The sequence below is a fragment of the Sander lucioperca genome, chromosome 24 (assembly GCF_008315115.2).
Source record: "Sander lucioperca isolate FBNREF2018 chromosome 24, SLUC_FBN_1.2, whole genome shotgun sequence".
NCBI lineage: Eukaryota > Metazoa > Chordata > Actinopteri > Perciformes > Percidae > Sander > Sander lucioperca.
In genome coordinates, this window is record NC_050196.1 from 3,040,804 (window position 1) to 3,049,381 (window position 8,578).

General features: G+C 43.2%; 1 long non-coding RNA gene across 1 annotated transcript; it reads right to left on the minus strand.

Annotated features, from left to right (window-relative positions):
* Nucleotides 1-514: 514 nt before the first annotated feature.
* LOC118494489 lies at nt 515-7,351 on the minus strand. Its single transcript, XR_004896648.1, has 3 exons — nt 7,092-7,351; nt 6,789-6,944; nt 515-615 (listed from the first exon to the last, which is right to left on the minus strand). It is a non-coding gene; the product is annotated as an uncharacterized LOC118494489 (long non-coding RNA).
* Between the last annotated feature and the right edge of the window lie 1,227 nt (nt 7,352-8,578).

Consider the following 8,578-nt stretch of genomic DNA (forward strand, 5'->3'; position numbering starts at 1 on the left):
TAATGGGTGTGAGATGGTGTCGAAGGCAGCAGTGAGGTCAAGAAGTATAGGTAAGGATGGTGAGCAATCCAAGAAGATCGTTAGTGATTTTAACCAGGGCTGTTTCAGTACTGTGTATGCGGAAACCAGATTGGAAGAGTTCATGTAGGTTGCTTGAGTCAAACAGGACTGAGGCGGAGCGGCAGCCACCCTCTCATGGGTTTTCAGAGATGTAGGGAAAGTTGAAGATGGGCGTGTAGCGGTTCAGGTCAGCTGGGTCGCACGTGTTTGGTGATCCCAAAGCTTTCATTCAACATTGTCATCAGGTCAAATGTTCACCTTGACCAACACTTTGACAAGGCATTCAAAACTGTACTATATAATTGGAGACACACTCCATACTTTGCTCTTACAAATTCTGTTTTGATTCAATTCAATTTTATTTATAGTGTCAAATCATAACAGACATTATCTCAGGACACTTTACAAATAGAGTAGGTGTATACCACACTCTATTATTTACAGAGACCCAACAATTCCCCCCAGAGCATGCATTTGGTTGTGACAGTGACAAGGAAAACGTCCTTTTAACAGGCAGAAACCTTGGACAGAACATGGCTCTTGGTGGGTGGCCATCTGCCGCGACCGGTTGGGGGGGCGGGAGAGAGAGAGAGAGAGAGAGAGAGAGAGAGAGAGAGAGAGAGAGAGAGAGAGAGAGAGAGAGAGAGAGAGAGAGAGAAAATAATGCTTCAATAAATACAGAACATTTGATTGGGTTTGTTGTCAGGTCATACCTGTTTGGTAGATGGTAACAGATGATATATTTCAATAACAGGAAAGATATCAATACATCCTTCCTCAGCAGTCTAGGCAAACGCTTTAGTTTACTCTTAAATGTGAACACTGTGTCTGCTTCCCGAACCCGAACTGGGAGCTGGTTCCACATGAGAGGAGCCTGATAGCTGTGGCTGAGCTCTGGCTCCCATTCTACTTTTAGAGATTCTGGGAATCACAAGTAACTCTGCATTCTGGGAGCACAGTGCTCTTGTGGGACAATAAGGTACTATGAGCTCTTTAAGATATGATGGTGCCTGACTATTAAGAGCTTTGTAGGTCAAGAGAAGGATTTTAAATTCAATCCGGGATTTTAAAGGAAGCCAGTGCAGAGAAGCTAATACAGGATACAAATTATCTCTTTTCTTAGTTCTTGTCAGAACATGCGCTGCAGCATTCTGGATCAACTGGAGAGTTTTAAGGTACTTGTTTGAGCAGCCTGATAATAAGGAATTACAGTAGTCCAGCCTTGAAGTAACAAATGCATGGACTAGTTTTTCTGCATCGTTTCATCTTTGCTGTAGTTTGAACATACAGAAAGTTACAGATTTGGACTTTAACCTTCAATTGTCATCACTGTTCATATGAACATCATCACAAATTATTATTTGTATTTAATTGTTTACAAAAGTACAATTGCTTGTTTTCTTTTTGTTCACCACTTCTGAATTGTGAGGTTCCACTAGGTGGGAAGTTAAAAAAAAAAAACACATTCTTTTCACAGTTCTTACACATTACAAGACATTTAAACTTTCCATAATTATCCTCTGTCAATTATTGACCTTGGCCCATTGGCCTTTGGTTGTGACTGACAAAAGGACTTTACTACTGTTGCATTAATATGTTCAGGTGTGCCCTTTTACCCTCAGTCTAAACTCATTAAGAAGAAACAAATGTAGTTGTCATTGACAAAGTTTGACTTTTTAACCTTTAAAAGGAACATGCCGACTTATTGGGACTTTAGCTTATTCGCCGTAACCCACAGCATTTCTACTCTCTGCTCGGAGCTTCTCAGGTGCTGCAAGCAAACTGATCTACTCATCCGTGAAGTGAAGGCGCGCAAGCAGATCATATATGGCACGAGCACTATGCCATTTTAATCTTTTACATGTTTGTGTGCTGCTGCAGATTCCTGTGTGTGTAACAAGCATAGTGTGCGTGCACATTTTACTGTTAAAATAAAAATTAAATGCTGCATTAATGACTTTAGACCAGGTTTTTGTTGGTCAATGGCGCAATCACTTTCCGTGGTCAAGATAGCAATAGAGGGTGACAATTTTTCGTGAGTCCCGCGGTACGGGAGTCAATTTCACTGTTGATAACGTGATAGGGACGGAATAGAGCATAGAAATCAACGGGAGCGGGTGGGAGCGAGGCGGAGCCGGAGATTAAATAAAAAAATGACGCTGCAATGCAGTGAGTGCGCCCTGTGTGCGCCCTGTGTGTGTGTGTGTGTGTGTGTGTGTGTCACATGATCGGGATATGACGGGAGTATTTTCGTGGGCTCGGGATGGGATGGGAGCGACAATTGATTCCTGTGTCACCCTCTAACCTGAACCCACCTCCCTGGGCGCAGGTGCATTTGCTATTTAAACGATGACGGTCTTAAACTAGCAAAGACACTTGCGTCGGGCTTTGCGCTGCGCCGGGTGCAAGATAGTGTTGCTTTTGTCAACGAAAATTATGATTAAATATCGTCGTCAACAGACGCAGGCGACGTCACTCCCTCAAACCCCACTCGCGGCATTATTTAGAAGATGCAACTGCGGTGAGTTGCGTAAACGACAAACAAACAAAATTAAGTCTGACACAGAGAAAGGGACTGATGGCCGGCCAGCCGGGGTTCGTCTTTGGGAGAAAAAGAAGAAACGAGATTTGGAAAAACTTTCATTACATAGAAGTGGAAAAGAAAGCGGAATGTGTTGTGGAAAAAGATGGGGAGAAACGCGGCCACAAAAATCACAGGAAAAAACACCACGAACCTTAAGAGACATCTCAAGGCAATTCTATTGACCCTTTGCACGTGACATCACGCTCCACTCGCGCGAATTACGAACGCCATGACGGACGGCGGAAGAACTATGCTGTAGCCGGACGGCAAGCTAAACTCGTACGTTTTCATTTGTGTTTGTGTTCTCACATCTGCAGAGTAATCCTCACCAACACAAGCATGTGTATGTAATGATGACCCACATAACTAGCTAGCATCGGTTATTCACTGACCTAGCTACATATCCAAAAAAGAAAACCATTCCCTTGATCATTTAACTTAACACACATACAAAAAATATTGGTTAAATTAAAGATGACATGGCACGGAAACTAGCTTCAAAAAAGAGTTAAATGCGGGTCTGCGGAGCTCCTACCCCGGCTAGCTGACGAGCTAGCTGCAGCTGGCTTTGGACTGCTTGCTAGCTGCTGCCCACCGTGTCGTAATATTCACCGGTCAAATCTAAACATAGGCTACACAGCGAATATAATCACAGATAAGAAGATGGCTAGATGTTACAATTATGTGTGGTTACTACTGATCATAGATACTCTGTGATTTACTGCATGGATTAACGTGTGATAGATAATTAATGACTGCACTTCCCAGAGCTGGGATGCGTTAAGGCATCCATTAGCTAGGAAGTTGCATTGGCACACCCAGTGAACAACGGTATGTGGGTAGCCACGACCGACCATGTCCTCTAAAAACATGGGCTTGTTGTATACATCTTTACTTAAATAAAGAATAGATGTTAATACAAAATAAACCCTAGATTGATGTCTTATCTTTGCCATTATGAGGTACCTCCCCCCGCCATTAGCGTAGCATCGCGTACCTGTAACCCAGCCAGCTACAAATAACTGGTTAGCATCCAGACTTTTAAAAGCTTTGAGATCAGCACCAGTATATGGGGATACCCCATTTACCACATAGTGTTACAGATCTTGTGGACTGAAGTCGGGCAGACTCGGTGATTTAATGAGGTCCGTGAAAATGGAGGGAGAACGAATTAAGGGTCGGTATCCAATCCTGCTATCTCCAACTTCTCCAAATACTGCTCTTTGTGAGCACCTACCAGATGCCCTACCTCGACCGATAACGGCACGACAACTTGTTGTTCAATAGAAGAAGCCATATAAAGCCATAAATACAGTTTATTTAGTGTTATGTTTTTCAAACTGATTGAAACTATGAAACTTTCCGCTTGTCCACTACTGTTTAGTATGATAGTTTAGGCTGTGCTTCCGCCGTCCGTCATGGCGCTATTTCTATTTCTATTTTAGAACGCTCATGCCAACTCATGAGCCTGTGGTTAATGTGTCTCATTTTAACGTTAGCTTTAGACCTTAGCTTTAAACGTTAGCCACTGGAGCTGAAAACGACTGAGACAAACGTGTGTGACTAGCGTGTGTGTGTATATATTTGTGAGAGAGTGTAAATTGGGTTAACGTGTGTGTGTGTGTGTGTGTGTGTGTGTGTATTTGTTTGTGTGTGTAAAGTGGGTTCTTAGTTCCTACCTGACTGACTCCATGTGTACTAAGCATCCCTTGTTGGCCAAATACTGTAGCTAGTTTTGTCATTCACATAGCAATCACACTGAACTGAATTTGACATCAACAACTAATTTATGTGTGTGTACTTCTAACATGTTTGGTTGGTAAAATAAATATGTTGTAAATTCAAATCAGAGTGTTTTCCGTGTCTGGAATGGATGTATTCTTGAGTCTACAAGGTAACAATAATATAATTAGATAAGCTTGTTTGAAATGGGTTTGGCTGAAAGAAAATGTTGGTTTTGTCTATACTACTAGGTACTTATACTGTATTGACTGGGTTAAATAGAATTGCATTACTAAAAAGAGACTAAAATACAATTTTCATTGACTAAAACTAGACTAAATGTCATCAGTTTTCGTCGACTAAAACTAGACGAAAATAGTCATAGATAATTCTGACTAAAATAAGACTAAAATGCTCAGACTTTTTAGTTGACTGAAACTTGACTAGACTAAAAAGAGTATGAATGTGACTAAAACTAATAAAAACTAAAATGACAGCTTGACACAAAGACTAGACTAAAATTAAAACAGGCCACCAAAAACAACACTAGTGCAAGATAGGGCCCACAAATGTAAATTCAAATCAGAGTGTTTTCCGTGTCTGGAATGGATGTATTCTTGAGTCTACAAGGTAACAATAATATAATTAGATAAGCTTGTTTGAAATGGGTTTGGCTGAAAGAAAATGTTGGTTTTGTCTATACTACTAGGTACTTATACTGTATTGACTGGGTTAAATAGAATTGCATTACTAAAAAGAGACTAAAATACAATTTTCATTGACTAAAACTAGACTAAATGTCATCAGTTTTCGTCGACTAAAACTAGACGAAAATAGTCATAGATAATTCTGACTAAAATAAGACTAAAATGCTCAGACTTTTTAGTCGACTGAAACTTGACTAGACTAAAAAGAGTATGAATGTGACTAAAACTAATAAAAACTAAAATGACAGCTTGACACAAAGACTAGACTAAAATTAAAACAGGCCACCAAAAACAACACTAGTGCAAGATAGGGCCCACAAATGACTGGGTCAGTGAGCTGGGTCAGTTAAGTTTAGCCGACAAAAGTTGACTGTCATGTGGCGACAGTTAAGTTTAGGAAACTACTTTAGATTAGAAATAAGTTTGTAGTTTTGGTTAAAACGGTGAGCATCCGTCGCCCTAGTTTTTGTGGTGTACCTCGTATGCCTCTTTTCGGCCGCCATCTAATTGCCTATTCAGCTTAAAGTAAGCAAATAAGTGCACAAGAAGAAAAATTGTAGTGAAGAAAGCAAGCTAACGACTGTCAAGAGGGCCACACACAAGGCTCCTCTCAGTTTTCATCTTCATCTAATCTGATCAATCCAATGCACATAGAGCTGTCAAAGCTAGTCAAAAATTATGTTTGAAAGCTCCTTCTTAAAAAGCACTATTATTGGAATATCTATTTTTGCATATTATGTCCATAAGAGGACAAATGTACAACGAGATACATAACTACTCTGCTCACCCAATTCTCTCAAGTTTTTGCTAGCAGTTCAATTTTACCTATCCTGTTGATAATTGACCAGCACAAATAGAAAGTATAACAATTGGTAAATCTGATAAAAGAAATAAATAGTATGTATATATTTCAAAAATATGAATCTAAAAGAAAAAGAAATGTGGCCCCAAACGAGCCCACTGAACAGCAATGCTCATACTGTACACATACACTAGGATGGAGAACTTGCCCTGAGCATGTATGTCAAAGTGTGTGTGTGTGTGTGTGTGTGTGTGTGTGTGTGTGTGTGTGTGTGTGTGTGTTGTAATTGTTTGTTGCACATTTTGATGCCTTAATGACAGGTGTAGGGGGCTCCTACTTAAAGCACTGTTGCTCAAGGCCAGCCATGTTCACTGTCATGATGGACGACACTTTATACATAGAGTAGGTCTAGACCACACTATAATTTGCAAAGACCCAACAATTCCAGTAATTCCCATAGGAGCAAGCATTTAGTGCGACAGTGGCGAGGAAAAACTCCCTTTTAGGCAGAAACCTTGAGTGGTGAGTAAAACTTCCTTTTAGGGAGAAACCTCAGACAGACCCAGGCACTTGGTGTGACGGTTGTCTGCCGGTTCTGTTTGGGGGTATGATGAACAGTGGCAATTTTAGTCACAATAAATACGCAGGGTGTAGCAGGGTTTAGCAGGACATAGCATGACGTAGCAGGGAGTAGCAGAGCACTGCAGGGTGTAGCTGGACGTTGCAGGGCGTAATAGGGCACTGTGCGGCACTAATCTGTTCCTAGTTTTGGTTTTGTTCTAACCCACTTCGGAGAACATTCTCTCTGCATCTGCATTCAAGAGAACTAAAACCAGACTGGCAATCTTAGACAGCCTTCCAAATCTGCTCAAGTTGATTAAGTAAGTGTCAAAGGGTGTAGAATATCTCTTACCCTGTTCTTCATTGATGACATATTCCTCCCAAAACCCTCAATGTTGAAAGTGGCTGGGTCTTGAGGCTTGGGGATGTCCATCAATTGATATTTGAGGAACTCCTCGCTGAGTTGATCATGCTCTTGGGGTCTCTGGCATGGAGCAGTTCAGCAAATCTAAAAAGACACAATGTGCACTGAACTGTTTAAGATACAGTGGGAGAAACAGGGTTTGTTTTATGAACATCAAACTTCACAATCTATTCAAAATGTTTAGAATTCTATATTAATGTAATATAGAAAATAAATAAGGAATACCCTTACCTGTCTACAAAGTATAATGCATCTTCAACGTCACACTCTGTCCTCTGCTGGACATCAACAAATGTTGCTTGCTTGAGTAGAGCCTCTGTCAGGGGTAGTTTTTCTAATGCATATTCCACTGCTCTCACCAGAAATGCCACTGCTGCCTGTTGGAACCTCTGCACATGCTAAGGTGTTATATCTTCTGCAACAAGGAGCCGATTGAGCATAGTCCGAATTGTAAATCCAACATTAAGCTTTTCTCCTACCAAAAAAGATAAAGCAGTAGGAAGTAGGAAAAGATAAGTTAATAAGATAATAAGTTAATAAGAATAATATTTTTCTTCCATGGGTTTATTTACATAATTCTTTAATAACTGAGAATAATCACAATTGCTAACTTGAATACCCCTCTTTATGTATATCGCATAGCCTGAGGTCTGCGAATGCGGAACCCCTCTGAAGGCCAGGGGCGAAGGCGAATCCCTTCTGAAGGCCGGTGGCGAAGGCGAATCCCTTCTGAAGGCGAAGGCGAATCCCCTCTGAAGGCCGACTGCGAAGGCGAAACCCAACACAAGGCCGGAGGCGAAACCCCTCTGAAGGCCGGCTGCGAAGGCGAAACCCATCAGAAGTCTGGCGGCGAAGGCGAATCCCTTCTGAAGGCTGGCTGCGAAGGCGAAACCCATCAGAAGACCGGCAGCGAAGGCGAATCCCCTCGGGAGGACAGGCAGACCGAGCAGGAGAAGGGGCAGCTGGGCTGAAGACAGGTGACGAGCCAGCTGGGCTGAAGACAGGCAACGGGTCAGCTGGGCTGAAGTCCGCCAAACAGGCAACGGGAACAGAGGTCGACAGGGGCGCCGACAGGGCACAAGAGGCAGGAGTGGGTCTGACCGAAAACAAAGGCAAGGTCTCAGGGGGACAGAACAAGGGCAAAGTTACTGGGGCGGTCTCAAGGGCTCCGGGGACCGGCAAAATCACTGGGGAGGTCTCTGGGGCGCCAGGGACCGGCAAAGCCACAGGGGCAGTCACTGGGGAGGTCTCTGGGAGAGCGGTCGACGTGGACTCTGGGAGAGCGGTCGACGTGGACTCTGGGAGGTCAGTCGTCGAAGACTCTGGGAGGTCAGTCGGCGAAGACTCTGGGAGGTCAGTCGGCGAAGACTCTGGGAGGTCAGTCGGCGAAGACTCTGGACGACTGGAAGACTCTAGAAGAGCGGTCATAGGAGACTCTGGACGGCTGGACGTCAGCTGAGACTCTGGACGGCTGCACGTCAGCAGCGGTTCTGGGCGGCTGCACGTCAGCGGCGGTTCTGGGCGGCTGCACATCAGCTGGAACTCTGGAAGGCTGCACCTCAGCGGAGGTTCTGGAAGGCTGCACGTCAGCGGAGAGGTTCTGGAAGGCTGCACGTCAGCAGAGGTTCTGGAACACTGGTCCGCCCTGGAACACTGGTAACACTGGTCATCTCTGAAACACTGGTAACACTGGTCAGCTCTGGAACACTGGTCAGCTC